Source organism: Podarcis muralis, chromosome 1, assembly GCF_964188315.1.
Source record: "Podarcis muralis chromosome 1, rPodMur119.hap1.1, whole genome shotgun sequence".
Taxonomy (NCBI): Eukaryota; Metazoa; Chordata; class Lepidosauria; order Squamata; family Lacertidae; genus Podarcis; species Podarcis muralis.
In genome coordinates, this window is record NC_135655.1 from 125,006,728 (window position 1) to 125,024,692 (window position 17,965).

General features: G+C 43.1%; 1 long non-coding RNA gene across 4 annotated transcripts in view; it reads right to left on the minus strand.

The window, feature by feature from the left end:
* Positions 1-489: 489 nt before the first annotated feature.
* The window catches only part of LOC144325204 (uncharacterized), a 76,767-nt gene continuing 59,291 nt past the window's right edge, over positions 490-17,965 (minus strand). For 2 of the 4 annotated variants that reach the window (XR_013390530.1, XR_013390531.1), the window contains exons 2-4: positions 6,082-6,239; positions 5,289-5,561; positions 490-3,123 (exon numbers count right to left, since the gene is read on the minus strand). This is a non-coding gene — a long non-coding RNA (uncharacterized LOC144325204). Of the gene's footprint in view, positions 3,124-5,288; positions 5,562-6,081; positions 6,541-10,210; positions 11,171-17,965 lie in introns of those variants that run through there. The other 2 variants (XR_013390529.1, XR_013390528.1) reach the window with 2 other exon arrangements.

The window sequence follows — 17,965 nt, forward strand, 5'->3', positions numbered from 1 at the left end:
CCAAATCAACAAGTACTACAAACACGCCTCCAACTCCCTATTCTAGAGATAGCTTCACCCTGGGTAGGGTTGCCATGTGTCCTCTTTTAGGCGCTGTGGATTAAACCACAGAGCCTAGGACTTGCCGATCAGAAGGTTGGCGGTTCAAACCCCCGTGACGGGGTGAGCTTCCATTGCTCGGTCCCTGCTCCTGCCAACCTAGCAGTTCAAAAGGACGTCAAAGTGCAAGTAGATAAATAGGTACCGCTCCGGCAGGAAGGTAAACGGCATTTCCGTGTGCTGCTCTGGTTCGCCAGAAGCGGCTTAGTCATGCTGGCCACATGACCCGGAAGCTGTACGCCGGCTCCCTCAGCCAATAAAGCGAGATGAGCGCCGCAACCCCAGAGTCGGCCACGACTGGACCTAAAGGTCAGGGGTCCCTTTACCTTATGTGTAGTATGTAACTAAAAATTCAATAAAGATAATCTAAAATGAGATCAATATCCAGTATACACAATCAGGATAAGGAAATATACTTCTATTTAAGATAATTTGTTACACTTTGCACAATGGAACTAAGGCCAAGGCCAGACATGGACCTGACCCATGAAGTGATGGTGAAGTTGGTAGAGGACAGAGACAACACCTTTCCACCACAAATATAATGTGGCCACTGAGACCATATAACACCAGTCCTGAAAGACCTACATTGGCTCCCAGTACGTTTCTGAGCACAATTCAAAGTGTTGGTGCTTTAAAGCCCTAAATACCTCAGTCCTATATACCTGAAGGAGTATCTCCACCCCCATTGTTCGGCCTGGACACTGAGGTCCAGCTCCGAGGGCTTTCTGGCGGTTCCCTCACTGCAGGAAGTGAGGTTACAGGGAACCAGGCAGAGGGCCTTCTCGGTAGTGGCACCCGCCCTGTGGAACGCCCTCCCATCAGATGTCAAGGAAATAAACTACTATCTGATGGCAGCCCTCTTTAGGGAAGTTTTTAATGATTAGGGAAGTTTTAAATGTTTGATGTTTTATCATGTTTTTAATATTCTGTTGGGAGCTGCCCAGAGTGGCTGGGGAAATCCAGCCAGATGGGCTGGGTATAAATAATAATATTTTTATTTTTATTATGTCATGTGAGAGATGTGTGTTCTCCATAGGAATGCCTGACCACTGCAAGTCTTCCCCTTCAAAAAAGAGGAGGTGAAATTTGGCCTATGTGTAATTGAGTATCTATGTGAAACACCCATGTCACATGTGATACTATAGTGAGAGAGAAGGGCAGAGGTTCACCATGTAGCCTGAACAACTTTCTTCACATCATTGGGCGTTACTGCACATGAACAGCTTGCCATTGGTGACAGCTGCCATGCAAAGTGATTAAATGTGGCCTTCATGTGGCACACATGATGTATAAACCAATCCTCCGTTCCACCTAAATGTGTTTAGAATTTGCGTATGAGATAGCTTAACCACAAGTATATTACATTTCACATACCAAGTAGGTTTTCAAACATCCCGACTTAAGGCACATAGGCACTCTTACCGCAGCCTAATTTAAACAACATATGCAGATTTAATGCACCAATGTCATTCAATTGCCTGTTTTCAGACTTATCTAAACAATGAGCTAAAACCTGAATGTCATCTACGTTTTGCCGGCAAGTCTTTCTAATCATTGGCTGACTTGTTATGACATCATGGAATGTTCGCAAATATTCAGACTGGTTATGAGGTGATATCATTCATAGCAAAACTAAGCCCCAGTGATCTTAGTTTTGTATTGATTTTAGCCATTCTCAGAACCCTGAGTCCTTTTCTATATGTTTTTGACAATATGCTTGACATATTCACTTTTTCAACCATGTCCTAGACCCTAAGTGGTGTTCACAACTTGGACAAACAACCCAGAAATAGTTTTGACCTCCTGTATAAAGACCTAAGAGGGACACAGGTGGTGCTGTGGGTTAAACCACAGAGTCTAGGACTTGCCGATCAGAAGGTAGGCGGTTCAAATCCCCATGACGGGGTGAGCTCCCATTGCTCGGTCCCTGCTCCTGGGTCCCTGCCAACCTAACAGTTCAAAAGCACGTTAAAATTCAAGTAGATAAATAGGTACCACTCCGGCAGGAAGGTAAACGGTGCTTCCGTGCACTGCTCTGGTTCGCCAGAAGCAGCTTAGTCATGCTGGCCACATGACCCGGAAGCTGTACGCCAGCTCCCTCGGCCAGTAAAGCGAGATGAGCGCCACAATCCCAGAGTCAGTCACGACTGGACCTAATGGTCAGGGGTCCCTTTACCTTTTATAAAGACCTAACGGCGAAAGTTTTTGTTAGTAATCACTCATCAAAGCCACTGAGACTACAGCGTGGCACACGTCAAGGATGTCCTTTATCTCCACTACTGTTTGCAATCTTTTAAGAACCATTATTGATTTCAATAAGAACCAAAGGATCCACGGAACTAACTTTGGCTCACAATAATTCAAATTTTCACCGTATGTGGATTATTAAATAAATAAACCGCTCTTCATAAAAACAACAGCCAGCTGCACAAATATAAGATGGAGGACACCAGGTTTGCCAGTAGCACATGTGAAAAGGACCCAGGGGCCTTAGTACACCACAAGGTTAAGCTGAGCCAACAGTGTGATGCAGCAGCAAAAAAGCTAATGCTATTCTAGTCTGCATCATCAAAGGAATAATGTCCTGATCAAGGAAAGTAATAGTCTCAACCTATTTTGCCTTTTATATGCTTGTTGTCTTTGTCCATGGAGTTTTCTTGGCAGGGATACTGGAGTGGCCTGACGGTTCCTGCTCCAGGTAGATCACGTTTGGTCAAAACTCTCCACTATGACCTGTCCATCTTGGGTGGCCCTGCACGGCAGAGCTCATAGCTTCTCTGAGTTATTCAAGCCCCTTCGCCACGGCAAGGCAGTGATCCATTTGGGAGAAAAGCAATGACAAACCTAGACAGCATCTTAAAAAGCAGAGACATCACCTTGCCAACAATGGTCCGTATAGTTAAAGCTATGCTTTTCCCAGTAGTGATGTATGGAAGTGAGGGCTGGACCACAAAGAAGGCTGATTGCTGAAGAATTGATGCTTTTGAATTCTGGTTTGGAGGAGACTCTTGATTTTAAAACCTAAACCGAAGACAGGAAGGGAAACTGTTGATATTTTAGTGGTACTAGGTCAAAACTACTCAAACACTCGTTAGACATCTACTTTTTTCTTCTGCTACCTTCTTTGTCCCAGTACACCTGGGATTCAATGAGATAAAACCTCTCTTTATCCTATAGACACAATTGGCCTCTACAGTGGTACCTTGGTTCTCAAACGCCTTGGTTCTCAAACGCCTTGGAACCCAAACACTGCCAACTGGGAAGTAAGTGTTCCGGTTTGCGAACCTTTTTTTCGGAAGCTGAATGTGCTCCGTTTTGAGTGTTACGCTTCTGATTTGAGGGCCACACTTCCGTTTTAAGTGCCAAACTTCTGTTTGGATTGTTACGCTGAGGTCTGTCTGTTTTTGCTATTTATTTTGCGTTTTTGTCCCTCTTTTTTGTGTGTGTGACTGTGTGGAACCCAGTTCAGCTACTGATTGATTGTGTGACTGCCGTACATTGTTTATTGCTTTCATTTTATGGATCAATGGTCTTGTTAGATAGCAAAATCCATGTTAAATTGCTGTTTTTGGGGTTGTTTTTAAAAGTCTGGAACGGATTAATCCATTTTGCATTACTTTTTATGGGAAAGCGTGCCTTGGTTTTGGAACGCTTTGGTTTTGGAACGGACTTCCGGAATGGATTAAGTTTGAGAACCAAGGAACCACTGTATTAGTGGTATTATGTAGAAAGTTGCTTCATACAATTGAGGATGCACACGTTTAATTTTATCATATGGAAATCCTAGGGCCAGAACACTTGGCACACTAAGCCATGATCTGTTAATAATAATAATAATAATAATAATAATAATAATAATAATAATAATAATAATAATTTTACTTCCTGAAGCATTAACAAGCACAAGTCCTTGAAATAGAAAAACAGACACCACTCATTCAGTCTTGATATGATTCTTTGTCTCCGCCAAACCTCTTTAAAAAAGAAGGATATGTAACATTTTCTTCAGTATTGGGATACAGGTAATATACCAGAGATGGTGAGTGTTATTTTGAAAACAGAAACCATATCCTTAGGCAGTATTGATTGCACTTTAATAATTCATAGAGTAATATTTGCAAAAAGAAGCCTAAGTATGGAACTCAAATATTCACAGTTTGGGAATAACCATGTTTATTTGCTAATTCTTTTCAAAAGGTTTTGAGTCTAGGTAAGACATCTGCACTATTTCAAAAAAGCAAAAATAAAATATGGTTGTTGATGCTTTTTTAGTCCTCATGGGCCCCCACTGAAATCTGCAGTCAAATGAAAATGTCTGCATCGGATTGTTTAATATCTGGTAACAATAAATATTTTATTGCAATGATGGAAATAATTCTGTGGCTTTTTGATACAGATTATTCTGAACAATTTAAGGACAATTTCTGCTTTGCATTTACAGACTCGTTGCCTAAAACCACTCCCTCGTCTCACTTTGGATTCCCACATCTGAAAACAAAGGCTCTCGGCCCTTACAGACATTCAGTAATGATAAAAGAAGTGCAAAGCAGCGGCGGTGAAATTCGCATTGCAGGGAGAGTCTCCACCTTGAACTTATATGTTAAGTTCAAGAGACTGGTTTTAAAGTATACAGCCCTATATGTTGGACTTTTTGGAGATGGCCGACCTGACTGGAAGAATCCGCGACCAGAAAGAAGAGGAGATACAAGAGGATTGGAAGAAATTTAAAGAATATTTATCTAAATATTGTGATATAAGATAAATAGAAAATTCTTGGAGGTGATAAATAGGCTTAGGGGTAGAATAAGAATATGTGGTAGTAAATATTAAGGATTAGAATATTAATAAAGGAGAAGAGGTTAGAAAAGGAATGGAGTTAATATTATTAGAAATATGAATTTGGAGAACTGTTATACAGGTGATATAAGGAAATTCAGATAGGGGGATTCAAGGAAGTCAGTTATCAATGTAATGAGAATTAGGTATTTAAAGATACAAATTTTCTTTGTGTTTAGTTTTGTTTATTGTAGTGTAATGTGTTTTTCTTTGTTGTGTGTTTTGTTATGTCTTTTTTGTGATAAATGTGGAAAATCAACAATTTTTTTTTGAAAAAAATAAAAATAAAGTATACAGCCCTATAGAGCTTGGACCAGGACACTTGCGAGATCCCCTTACCCCTTACATACCCCATCAATCACTGCACTCTGCATGTGATACCATTTTATCAGGAACTCCATTGTGCACAAAAAATAGGAATTGGGCCTTTAGTGTTGTGGCACCTATAGACACTCCAAGTGTCTCTATTCTTCAGGGACAAGTCCCAGATTTAAAGAAGACATCCCGGTTTCTGATTTGATCCCAAAATGTCCCGCTTTTCCTTAGGACATCCCTGTTTTCATTGGAGAGATGTTGGAGGGTATGGAGCTATGTGTCAGGCTTTGAGGAATCGCCTTCCTCCCCTGTGGCGGTAAATAAGAAGAACAAACGAAAGGAACATCTTACCAGTTAGATCCTTTAATAATCACAGCAAGAGACAACAGAACATTTCTCCCTAGAATGGCGGTGCTCCCAATTAAGGTTCAACCCTCCTCCTCCATCCCTATTAATCTACGTCACTCCTACATCTTGTAATCTGATCTTGTAACTTCTGCGTTTTCTGTTGTAACACTCTCTGAACTCTCCATGTCTTTGGGGATGAGGAGTTTAATGCTGTCCAGAGACTGTGAATCTGTTAACCCTTTCTCTTCTAGTGCTTCTTCTCCTAGCTGTTCCCCATCCAGTATTCCCCAGCTTCTGCCTTCTGAACTATGCCCCTCTGCAAACCACTGTTCCAAATCTATACTGTCCCTCCTGCTCCTGGGAAGATGCAGGATCAGGGAGAGGAGGTAGCTCCCACCATTCCTCTACAATGCAGCCCTCCTCAGCACAGTCCCTAACATCATGTGACCCCTGAGCCGAAAAGATAAGCAACTATAAAACCTTTAGAAGGCATCTGAAGGCAGCCCTGTCTAGGGAAGCAGGAGCCATGTCGTGTCACTGGAGTTGCAAAACTGATTCCATGCCGTCACCTCAGACACCGATTCCGGCCCAGTGGATTAAGGCAGACAATTCCAACAAGAAAGAAAAGTGGGCGACATCTAAAAGAAACGGGTGTGGCTGCATGAGAAGCTTACAGATGAGCTGAGATTTAAGAAGGGCGTGTATAAGAAATGAAAGGGGAAATCACAAAGATTGTGCAGTGGTAGCTCTGGTTTCAGACGCTTCAGGTTACAGACTCCGCTAACCCAGAAATAGTTGTTGTTGTTTAGTCGTTTAGTCGTGTCCGACTCTTCGTGACCCCATGGACCAGAGCACGCCAGGCACCTCTGTCCTCCACTACCTCCCGCAGTTTGGTCAAACTCATGCTGGTAACCTCGAAAACACTGTCCAACCATCTCGTCCTCTGTCGCCCCTTCTCCTTCTGCCCTCCATCTTTCCCAGAAATAGTACCTCGGGTTAAAAACTTTACTTCAGGGTGGGAACAGAAATCGTGTGGTGGTGGGCCAGCAGCAGTGGGAGGCCCCATTAGCTAAAGTGCTACCTCAGGTTAAGAACAGTTTCAGGTTAAGAACGGACCTCCAGAACGAATTAAGTTCTTAACCCGAGGTACCACTGTACAAGAATAGCCAACCGTTTCAGAGTGAAAAGCTTGGAATACCAGGAAGAACTTTCTGACAGCAAGAGTTATCCAACTGTGGAGCAGGTGCCCTCAGGAGATGGTGGAATCTCCCACCTTGGAGGTTTTTAAGCAGAAGTTGGATGGCCACCTGCCATGGATGTTTTAGTTGAGATTCCTGCAATGCGGGGATTGGACTAGATGACCCCCCCCCCCCCCACACACACAACTCTACTATTCTATGACTCTATGAACTAAGTTGCTAGAGTTTGACAGCAACAATATAAAAGATTGTTTCTCAAGGCTGCCTGCCTCTGGTAAAGTCCAATGATATTTACAGTTTTAGGCCTATTACCCTGAACTTTTTTAGTTACAATGGGGGGGGGGTATTGCAGTTGTTTGTGGTGGGTGGCAGATAAAGGGGAGTCTGAGTCTAAAGGCCTTATATATGAGGTAAATATTTAAGCCTTGGGAGGAAAGAATTGAGTTAACCATCTGACTGCCTTTCACAGGACTGAGGAGGAGGGGGGGGGGAGAATGTGGGCAATTTTAGTAATTTCAGTTACTTGTTCTCAGCAATTTACTTTTCACTTGGGGGAAACCCTTCTCCACTGGAAATAGTACACAAGAGGGAGAATTTTCCTTTCCATCCAGCCAAAGTTTCTTCTATTAAACCCTTAACTATAGCCATGAGACTGTTCTAGTGCAAAATGCATTCTCAGTAATGGATTTGTTGGCATCTTGCAGAGCTGAGGGACTGAGCAAAGTCGCCAATGTATAGATCTGTTTTCCTTCATTTTGACTTTGTCCGCTGATTCTTAATCATGTAATATGGCAGACAGATCTCCTTTCTGAGATTGGGGTTGATGTTGAAGAACTCCCCCTCCCTCTTTAAAAAAAAATATAATTGGGGGGGGGGGAGGTTTGTGCTATTTAGCAATCTTCTGTCTCTTTGTAAGATTATTTTCTTCCTGTGCTGAGTGTATTGTTTACAGGTTTAAAACCGTATTGACTGAATAACCATTTGCCACTATAAAAGCAAATAAATCATATTTATAGCGGCGGAGCATAATAACACTTTGATAACATTCCATCACTAAGCAAAAGTGAAATTTACTTAAATCCACCCAAAGTTAAGCACTTCATTTATTTTAGTGAGAAAGACTTAACGTAACTTAACCCAGTTAAGTTATACAGAAAATCCGCAATTGAACATGACAGGAAGTGGAATGGGGTTGTAGAAGTTCAAATGTTCCAAACAGTTTCACCCTAACACCTCCTGGTGTGATCTTCCCAAGCTTATTTGATCATTCTATTTTATTGTTGATTAACTGATCGATTTAATATATATACCACCTTATATCTGAAGGTCTCAGTGTGGTTCACAGAACAAAATCCAAATATTCTAACCATCTCAGGATTTCTGTCTTTCATACTTTAAATATTTAATGCAGTAGCTGCTTGAATTAAATTTTAAATAACAAGCTCCTTGTTTATTAGTGACACCACCACCACCCCAACTGGGCATGTATAGGAGAGAGAGAGAGAGAGAGAGAGAGAGAGAGAGAGAGAGAGAGAATAAGTAGCAGGCAACAGCTGGAATTTAATTTAATAAGTGAATATGCAGGATGGAGAACTGACTAGGGGAAGTGAATTACTGACTTTTCATCACCGCAAACATGTTTCATACCCAGCCTTCCTGATCCTGAAAAGTGAAAATCCTTCTGATTAAATAAATTTTAAGAGTCCTGGAGGGAAAATATTTAAGTCAGCTCAGTTCTATATCCAAATTGTTATATGTGGTGTTTTCCAATTCTGTTACCAGCTGAAAGTGAGGTTAATTTAATGAGGTGACTGTTACATCTCATGCAAAATGTAGCACGCTCGCCTTCTGAAAGCCTATTTGCATCCCCCATGATGAAGGGACAGCTCCATTACAGTAAGTTCAACTTTGCTGCTGCCCTGCTCTATAACAGCACCATACAGGTAAGCATCTTCGCCCTTCTATGCTGACCACTACTGCTTTTATATACAGTAAGTAATTCGGCACACAGAGCCCATGACAATTAGCCTTGCTCTGAGAGCATTAGCTAATTTAATGTAATTGCTGTGAGATGCTCACAGGCTCAGTTAAACACTATGTGTATAAATAAAAAATGGCGTATTGGGAAGCAATGGGTGATGATAGATAGATAAATAGATAGATAGATGATAGATAGATGATAGATAGATAGATAGATAGATAGATAGATAGATAGATAGATAGATGATAGATAGATGATAGATAGATAGATATAGATAGATGATAGATGATAGATAGATAGATGATAGATAGATAGATAGATAGATAGATAGATAGATAGATGATAGATAGATAGATGATAGATAGATAGATAGATAGATAGATAGATAGATAGATAGATGATAGATAGATGATAGATAGATAGATATAAATAGATGATAGATAGATAGATGATAGATGATAGATAGATAGATGATAGATAGATGATAGATAGATAGATGATAGATTAGATAGATAGATGATAGATAGATAGATAGATAGATAGATGATAGATAGATAGATAGATGATAGATAGATAGATAGATAGATAGATAGATAGATAGATAGATAGATAGATAGATGATAGATATAGATAGATAGATATAGATATAGATAGATAGATAGATAGATAGATAGATGATAGATAGATAGATAGATGATAGATGATAGATGATAGATGATAGATGATAGATAGATAGATAGATGATAGATAGATGATAGATAGATAGATGATAGATAGATGATAGATAGATAGATAGATGATAGATAGATAGATAGATAGATAGATAGATAGATAGATAGATAGATGATAGATAGATGATAGATAGAGATAGATGATAGATACAGATGATATATATATGATAGATAGCACCCCTTCAATTTAGTTTTATGTTGCAACCTACATTAGCCAGGGACATGTATGATGCTTTCTGAGGTTGTGCTAGCCGGAAATCCCTCTCATTTTAGCATGGAGACACAATTACAGAACTATGGAGATCCTATTTCCTTCCAATTATATATTGTAGCTGAATAAAGAAGTTCTTTTGCACACACACCACGCCGGAGACAGAACATTTGTCAGTGCTCTGTGCTGTGAATTCGTTCCTCAGTAGCGAGGGACTTGGGACTGTATTCAATCAACAACCTTGAGGGCCTTTGCTGGCATTTAAATGTGTGCTTCTGTTTATATAAACGGCATGTTCCCATGCATATCCATCTGAGGGCACATATAGACCTCACAACTGGAAACCAAGGGAATTCTACTGGGAGAAAACTGGAATTTATCACACTATTACCGAGCACACAGTACATAACTCAGCCCATCGCAGAATTCAAAAGCCAATTCAAATGCAACCTGGATTTCATTTAGAAGATCGAAATATTTAGCTCACTGTTGGGCAAGGAGTTCCCAGGAGAGATTCGCATTGGGATGCATCTGTGGTGATGACCTGAATTGTAAAATGAGAAACAGGTTCTTTTCAGCAGTAAGGCAATGTTAGAAGCCAATGTGCCATACATAGGCTATGGCTGCGTGGGGGAGAAGACTCAAATGACTTGGTTTCTGACCCTTGAAAATGTCTAAAATCCCCGTTCAGTTTGGATTTCCCCCTCAATCCATGGCATGACGCTGTGGCTGAAGAAAGCATATGGTCCTAATAGATATTCAGTCCAGATGTTAGCTGCCTATAATGTATCCTGAACGGCAGTGCGTAGGGAAAGATGGTGAAGTAGTTAAATAAGGAACATGCACATTCCAGTATTCTCACCCGTTTACTAAAGTTAAGAGTTCCAGATTGCGATACCTCCGGTTCTGTCACATTGAATTTCTGGAAAACATTAAGAGCATGAAATGCACTGTACACGTGAAATAGACATCGAAAAGGAGGACCCCCTTGAGAGTCAAAAGAGCTGCAAACATGCACATGGTATTTTCCTTGAAGGACTTACGCAGGTGTTCTTGGAACGCTTCTATAGTGGCTCTGTTGCAAGAAGATTTGCAGAAAGCCCAGTTAAGACTGGCTTGGATTTCTATTGCACTATTAATATACAAAGCCCCTGGCAGTCCTGATCTTAGCTCTCCTTGTGGCATATTTTACAGACGTGAGGGAGCTAAGAAAACTGACCCTGCAATAATAATAATAATAATAATAATAATAATAATAATAATAATAATAATAATTTATTATTTATACCCCGCCCATCTGGCTGATTTTCCCCAGCCACTCTGGGCGGCTCCCAATCAAGTATTAAAAACAATACAGCGTTAAATATTAAAAACTTCCCTGAACAGGGCTGCCTTCAGATGTCTTTTAAAGATAGGATAGCTGCTTATTTCCTTCACATCTGAAGGGAGGGTGTTCCACAGGGTGGGGGCCACTACTGAGAAGGCCCTCTGCCTGGTTCCCTACTGTAACCTTACCTCTCACAATGAGGGAACCGCCAGAAGGCCCTCGGCGCTGAACGATGAGGCTGGAGATGGTCCTTCAGGTATACAGGACCGAGGCCGTTTAGGGCTTTAAAGGTCAGCACCAACACTTTGAATTGTGCTCAGAAACGTACTGGGAGCCAATGCAGATCTCTCAGAACTGGTGTTATGTGGTCCCAGCGGAAGGAAATGCTCTGTGAGATTATGACCAACCAGCCTTTAGGAGACATCCTTTCATGAATGACTGTGAACAGATGCTGTTTTCTGATTACCGAGACCTGGTTCTGGAGCTGATATCTGACTATACTGACAAGCGCCACTTTGCAAAAGTCGCACACGAGTGTGTTAGCTCACTTGTCAGTCTCCAAGCTCATGTGAATTGCCCATCAGCCAGGTCATGCTAAGTCAGGTGCTACTACTTGTGGGCAACTGTGACCACAAAGATACTCCATAGGGTGGATTTTAGAACGTGTGAGCTCTGTGCTTGGCCCAACAATGTGAAAATGTCACAGCCCACCGCCACCCCCTGCCTGCAAGGGCACCTTGGAATGCCACCACCCTTTCAACCGCCAAGTTTTGTGTTGACATATGGTCTGAAGCTCAACATCAAAAAAACGAAGATCATGGCCACTGGGCCCATCACCTCCTGGCACATAGAAGGGGAAGAAATATAGGCAATGAGAGATTTTACTTTCTTGGGCTCCATGATCACTGCAGATGGTGACAGCAGTCACGAATTAAAAGACGCCTGCTTCTTGGGAGAAAAGCAATGGCAAACCTAGACAGCATCTTAAAAAGCAGAGACATCACCTTGCCAACAAAGGTCCGTATAGTTAAAGCTATGTTTTTTCCAGTAGTGACGTATGGAAGTGAGAGCTGGACCATAAAGAAGGCTGATCGCCGAAGAATTGATGCTTTTGAATTGTGGTGCTGGAGGAGACTCTTGGGAGTCCCATGGACTGCAATAAGATCAAACCAATCCATCTTATGGAAATCAGCCCTGAGTGCTCACTGGAAGGACAGATCCAATACTTTGGCCACCTCATGAGAAGAGAAGACTCCCTGGAAAAGACCCTGATGTTGGGAAAGATGGAGGGCACAAGGAGAAGGGGATGACAGAGGACAAGATGGTTGGACAGTGTTCTCGAAGCTACCAGCATGAGTTTGACCAAACTGCGGGAGGCAGTGGAAGACAGGAGTGCCTGCCGTGCTCTGGTCCATGAGGTCACGAAGAGTCGGACACGACTAAACGACTAAACAACAATGGTGCTGCAGAAGCTCTTACAGATCCAGTCTGAAATCACACCTGTAGGTGGTGATCATGCAAGTGTGAACCTTCTCTTGATTGCGTGACCAGGTGGCGACCACCCCAGCCCCCAGGGACCGCCAGTAAGTAATAATGACACATGACCATGTGTTGTGGATTAAAATTTGGCCGCAACTTTATTAAACTTTCAAATGTAGGAGCCCTTGGCTTAGGCCTTGGGCATGTATCCCTCCCAGCCCCCCAGCCGGGGGAACTGGGGCTCCTCAAGGTAAATGGGATATGGGGGTGCTCTGCAAGATGTATGTGTACGCAGGCAGCCCACCCTATATCCCCACACACGGGGTTGTTCACTGACAACCTTTCAGTGTATTGCCAGTGACACCCATATTACAACCTCTTTAAGAGGGGACCCTGGAATCGCCACCGCAGTGGGAGGGTGAGTCACCACTTCACGCCTCCCCCCAAAAAAAATTTAGGGAAGGAAAAGACTAAAGGATTCCACCCAAGGCTACGGGGAAGACAAAACCTGCCAATGCAGGAAAATTTCTTCCCGGCTCTTCAACAGCAACCAGTCAAAAGACCGTAGCAGCGCCCGCTAAACAGGAAGAGAAAAGGTTAACTTGTAAACAAGAAACATTAAACAAAGGGAGGGGTGGGTGGGTGAAGCTCCTGAGCCAACTGCCTGGCTACTGATGGCTCCTCCCCCTATTTATGCCAGTGGCCCCACCTCCCAGCAGTGTAACTTGACTACTAAGGCTGGGCGTGAGCCTCCAAATAATAACACTGGGAGGCAGGCCAGCCCATACAAACTGGTAAGTTCCCCGGGTTCCGAAGCATTGCACGTAATCCCGCAAAGTGCACCCACAGTGTAAAATGCGAGTGCTCATTACGGTATTGGTTCCATGGAATGAAGATCTCCAGGGGGGAGTTCCTTGACTTCATTTGGACCAACAAGTGCTTGCATCCAGTCAGGTCTTTTGCAGTCTGCAGCTTTCAAAAAGGAACAGCAATTGATTGCTGTCTCTGTCAAAGGCAATGAAAATTATAATCAAAAATAGAGATCCACAATGAAAACGCATAGAGGTGTGTGTGGTGTAAATTAGGAGTTCCGTGTCTTTGGATCTTAAAAAGAAACAAACAAACCATAAATAAGCCCTTCATCCTTGGATACTGCAGCATGTTTGGGACTCAGCTACACTAGTCAATTATAACATTAAAAATGTGTTATAAAAATGGGACACCAGAGGGCACTGTACAGCAGTGATCCATCCCCAGTGGTAAACTGCACTGGGAGCTATATATATATATTAATAGCGGGGTTTTTTAATAGCGGTTTTTCATATCTGTGTAGATCCAGCCCAAGTGTGTGCCTGTCAAACACATCATTGACATGTCAGCTTTAACGCAGTTCATCTCCTGTTTGGTAGCTATCAGGATAAGATGGGCCTGGATTCAGGACCCCCCAAGCACATGCACACATGCCCAACAGAGGCCTGGTGCTGTCAGAGCTGATTGTGCAGATCATCTGTTCAGCACTGTCTATCCAGACAGAATAGCCCAAAGGGAACCTTACAAGGAGGTCTGGCTATCAGGCACATAAATCCAGCAATTAGAATTATTTGTGCATTCCAGATTCCCGAACCAGAAGAGAATTCTCACGTGGGTCATCCTTACTGGACTGGACATTGCTGCCAGAACAGTGATAAGTAATGACAGGGTGCTTCTATTGCAGAGTAAAATGGTTTTGTGAATGCAAACGTCCAACCCTCTGAGAGCGTTGCGGCTGTGACCTTTGCTCAAGGTGAAATAGGCTAGTTAAGGCCTCCCAGTCAGCCAGGGATTCTTACATAAGCTGCATTTCAACCCCTGAGATTAACCCCTTTGCCACATAAAAATAAAAATCAGATCAGATCAAGTTACCATCTCAGGGCAACTCTTCCTATAAACAAGCTCCTTTGTTGCGCAGGCCATAAAAACCTACATGGTGCACACAAGGCGATGAATGCTTAGGATTTACTGCCGTTCAGATCACTGCTGGATAACAAAAGAGACTATAAAAAAATACAGTACCATAAAGGCAATAGCAATATGGGCACAAGGTGCTGGGCTGCTGAATTAGAAGGGAGACTGAATTTTACATCTTTCATCCACCCTCAACTTTCAGTATAGTTGGAAATGACTCTTCTGTTACCTTTGCTAAATGTCCAGCATTTCAGTGGTTTTCTTTGTTTTTGACAAAAGGATTTCAAGAAGCTGCAGTCATAGACATTCCTCCTGTCCCTCCCTCCTGCCCACCCGCCCTGCCTGCCTGCCCCCCCCACTTTATTACTATGCGTGTTGTTCTGAAATACTCAATTCAGCTATAAACAATCTACTCTATCAACAACATGCTTTTGCACTTTTTGAAATGGTGCTTTGAGGCAGATAAATGAAAATAAGTATGGCAGCTTGCCAGTAAAAATTTCTGCAGACTAGATCATCACAGGGGCACGGGCTTCAGTCAGTGTGTTATTTTATATACTGGAGGACCTAAAAATCCATTTCTGCCCATACAATAGCCGTTTGTTTTTCCCTTTGGTTGATGTTTGTTCTAATCCTAGCTGACATTTTTAGATAATAATGGTTCACAAGCTGTTCGGATCCATGCTGAAAGAACCACATCATCTAGGACTCCTTTCTGCTTTTAATAGTAGTGTATGATCAAGGCAGCTGGGGGGTTATATCTCTGAAGCTTTGGACACAGAAAAATTGCCATCATGACCTACAGGTCAAGAATGTGTTGCTATACTTTAACAAAACCTTAGTTTTTCCCACACCTCCTCTATTTGTCCATGTTCTTAGCCCACACAAAGCATTTGTGTTGGCCAGACTAACTTATAGTACTATAAGTACCTACGGGACCGCCTCTCCTGGTATGCCCCGCGGAGGACCTTAAGGCCCCCAAATGACAACATTTTGGAGGTCCCAAGTCGCAAGGTGGTTAGATTGGTCTCAACTAGGGCCAGGGCCTTTTCAGTACTGGCCCCAACTTGGTGGAACGCTCTGTCACAAGAGACTAGGGCCCTGCAGGACTTGACATCTTTCCGCAGGGCTTGCAAGACAGAGCTGTTCCACCTAGCCTTTGGTTTGGTCTCAGTCTGACCCTTATGTTTCCCTCCCCTTATGGTTTTGCATTTTAAATTGCATTTTAACCTGTATTTTAAATTGGTCTCTTTTTTCCCTATTAAGTTTTTACTGTAATTTTACTGGTGTTAGCCAGCCTGAGCCTGGCTCTGGCCGGGGGGGGGGTATAAATAAAATTTTTCATTATTTATTATTATCATTTATTATTTGTCTTCCCTCACAGAAGTTTGACTGCACTCGCTTGGCAATTGAACATTCCTGATTATCACAAGAGTGAGGGATTCATGGTTTCCCAGATGTTGCTGGACTCCAACTGCCATTGTTTGGAGTACAACATCTGGAGGACTATAGGTTCCCAACCTCTGTTGTACTAGATATATGGCTTGATGGCTGACTTAATGTTCTACCAGTGGATGGTCAGGTCATATTTACCTGCACGATAGAAGGAGGCTCTAAACCTAATTTGTCCAATCTCTGGCAGGGGTGGAGGGAATGGTAGTGAGGAGGAGGTTGTTGTTTAGTCGTTTAGTCATGTCCGATTCTTCGTGACCCCATGGACCAGAGCACGCCAGGCACTCCTGTCTTCCACTGCCTCCCGCAGTTTGGTCAAACTCATGCTGGTAGCTTTGAGAACACCGTCCAACCATCTCGTCCTCTGTCGTCCCCTTGTCCTTGTGCCCTCCATCTTTCCCAACATCAGGGTCTTTTCCAGGGAGTCTTCTCTTCTCATGAGGTGGCCAAAGTATTGGAGCCTCAGCTTCACGATCTGTCCTTCCAGTGAGCACTCAGGGCTGATTTCCTTAAGAATGGAGAGGTTTGATCTTCTTGCAGTCCATGGGACTCTCAAGAGTCTCCTCCAGCACCAGAATTCAAAAGCATCATTTCTTCGGTGATCAGCCTTCTTTATGGTCCAGCTCTCACTTCCATACATCACTACTGGGAAAACCATAGCATTAACTATACGGACCTTTGTTGGCAAGGTGATGTCTCTGCTTTTTAAGATGCTGGAAGAGGAGGTAGCAGCACATAATGTAGCAGTTATGAATTCTGAGTGCCTGTAAAGGACTGCTAAGAAATTTGCCAGGGCTTCCATGTTCTTTCTGCACCCTACATAATACTTGCAATTTTGTGTTAATAAACATACTACAGTCAATTTGCATCATACGCTGGGGTTCTGTTCTAAGAGTATATGTGAAGATTGTGTATAGCCCAAATTACCTTTTTTTCTGGCTAGCTGCTGGCTGGCAAGTGGGGAGAAGCTTCATGGAGAGACCTTCATGGAGAGCGATTGGTGGGTGAAGATGGATGAAGGAGACGGGCAGAGAGATGAAGGCAGCACAAAAAGCATGAAGTGGATCCTGGAATGGAGCCGCAGCCAAGCATGTGCAGATGATATTGTGTATGTTTAATGCATGTATGATGTGACTGGACTGTATTGCAAAGAAATGGCCTTTTCACTGAAAAGAAACATCTTTTAAAGCTTGCCTTGGATTATACAGAAAGGAGAGAGTTCCCAGGATCTAATACCCAGTGCATTGCATTATAACAGTGTGAAGGTGAAAAGTTTGTTTTATTTGAGCTGTTTCCAAGCATGCCTCTCTGCGGTACAGTAGAACCTCTACTTACAAGCGCCTCCACTCGCATGTTCAGAGTTGTGACCATGGTAAACCCGGAAGTAACCAGCGAGTTTGCCACCGTTTGCGCATGCGCAGGAGCAGTGATTGCCGTTCGCGCATGTGCAGAAACGGGCAATCGCCGCCTGAGCCTGCGCACAATGGTGCCTCTCCCATCAACCCATTTTGCCATAAGGACAGGCCTCCAGAATGGATTGTGGTCATGAGTAGAGGTTCCACTGTACTTATATCTTACTTGATGAGTTCCCCAGTGGTACCATCTACATTCTGCTGTCTTGTGCTACACACAAGGCCTCGATCAAAGCATCTCCATGCAGTTCCTTGATTTGGTCCAAAATTTCCTAAAAATAGTCTCAGAATATTCTTTTCCACCTTCCCCCAATCTTGTAAAATTTACCCATTCCCCCGAGAGAATTTTTTTTTGGGGGGGGGGAGCCATAGCTGCCCTGTTCTGCCCTGCCCCTGCCCCTGCTGCCACCACTGATGGCTCGAGGTAGGCTTGGGAGTCGCGGGCAGGCGGTGCGCCGAATGTCACCTGGGGCGGTCCACCCCCTCCCTTCCTATGCCCCTGTCAGGAACACCTTGCAGTGGGTGGGGCCAATAGCAGGCCTAGTTCAGCCAGCCTTCCTAAGACTTGGAAGAGTTTTGCAACTTGCTGAAGCAACAGCTCCCCTCTAGTCTGTGCTCTGTCCAAGGT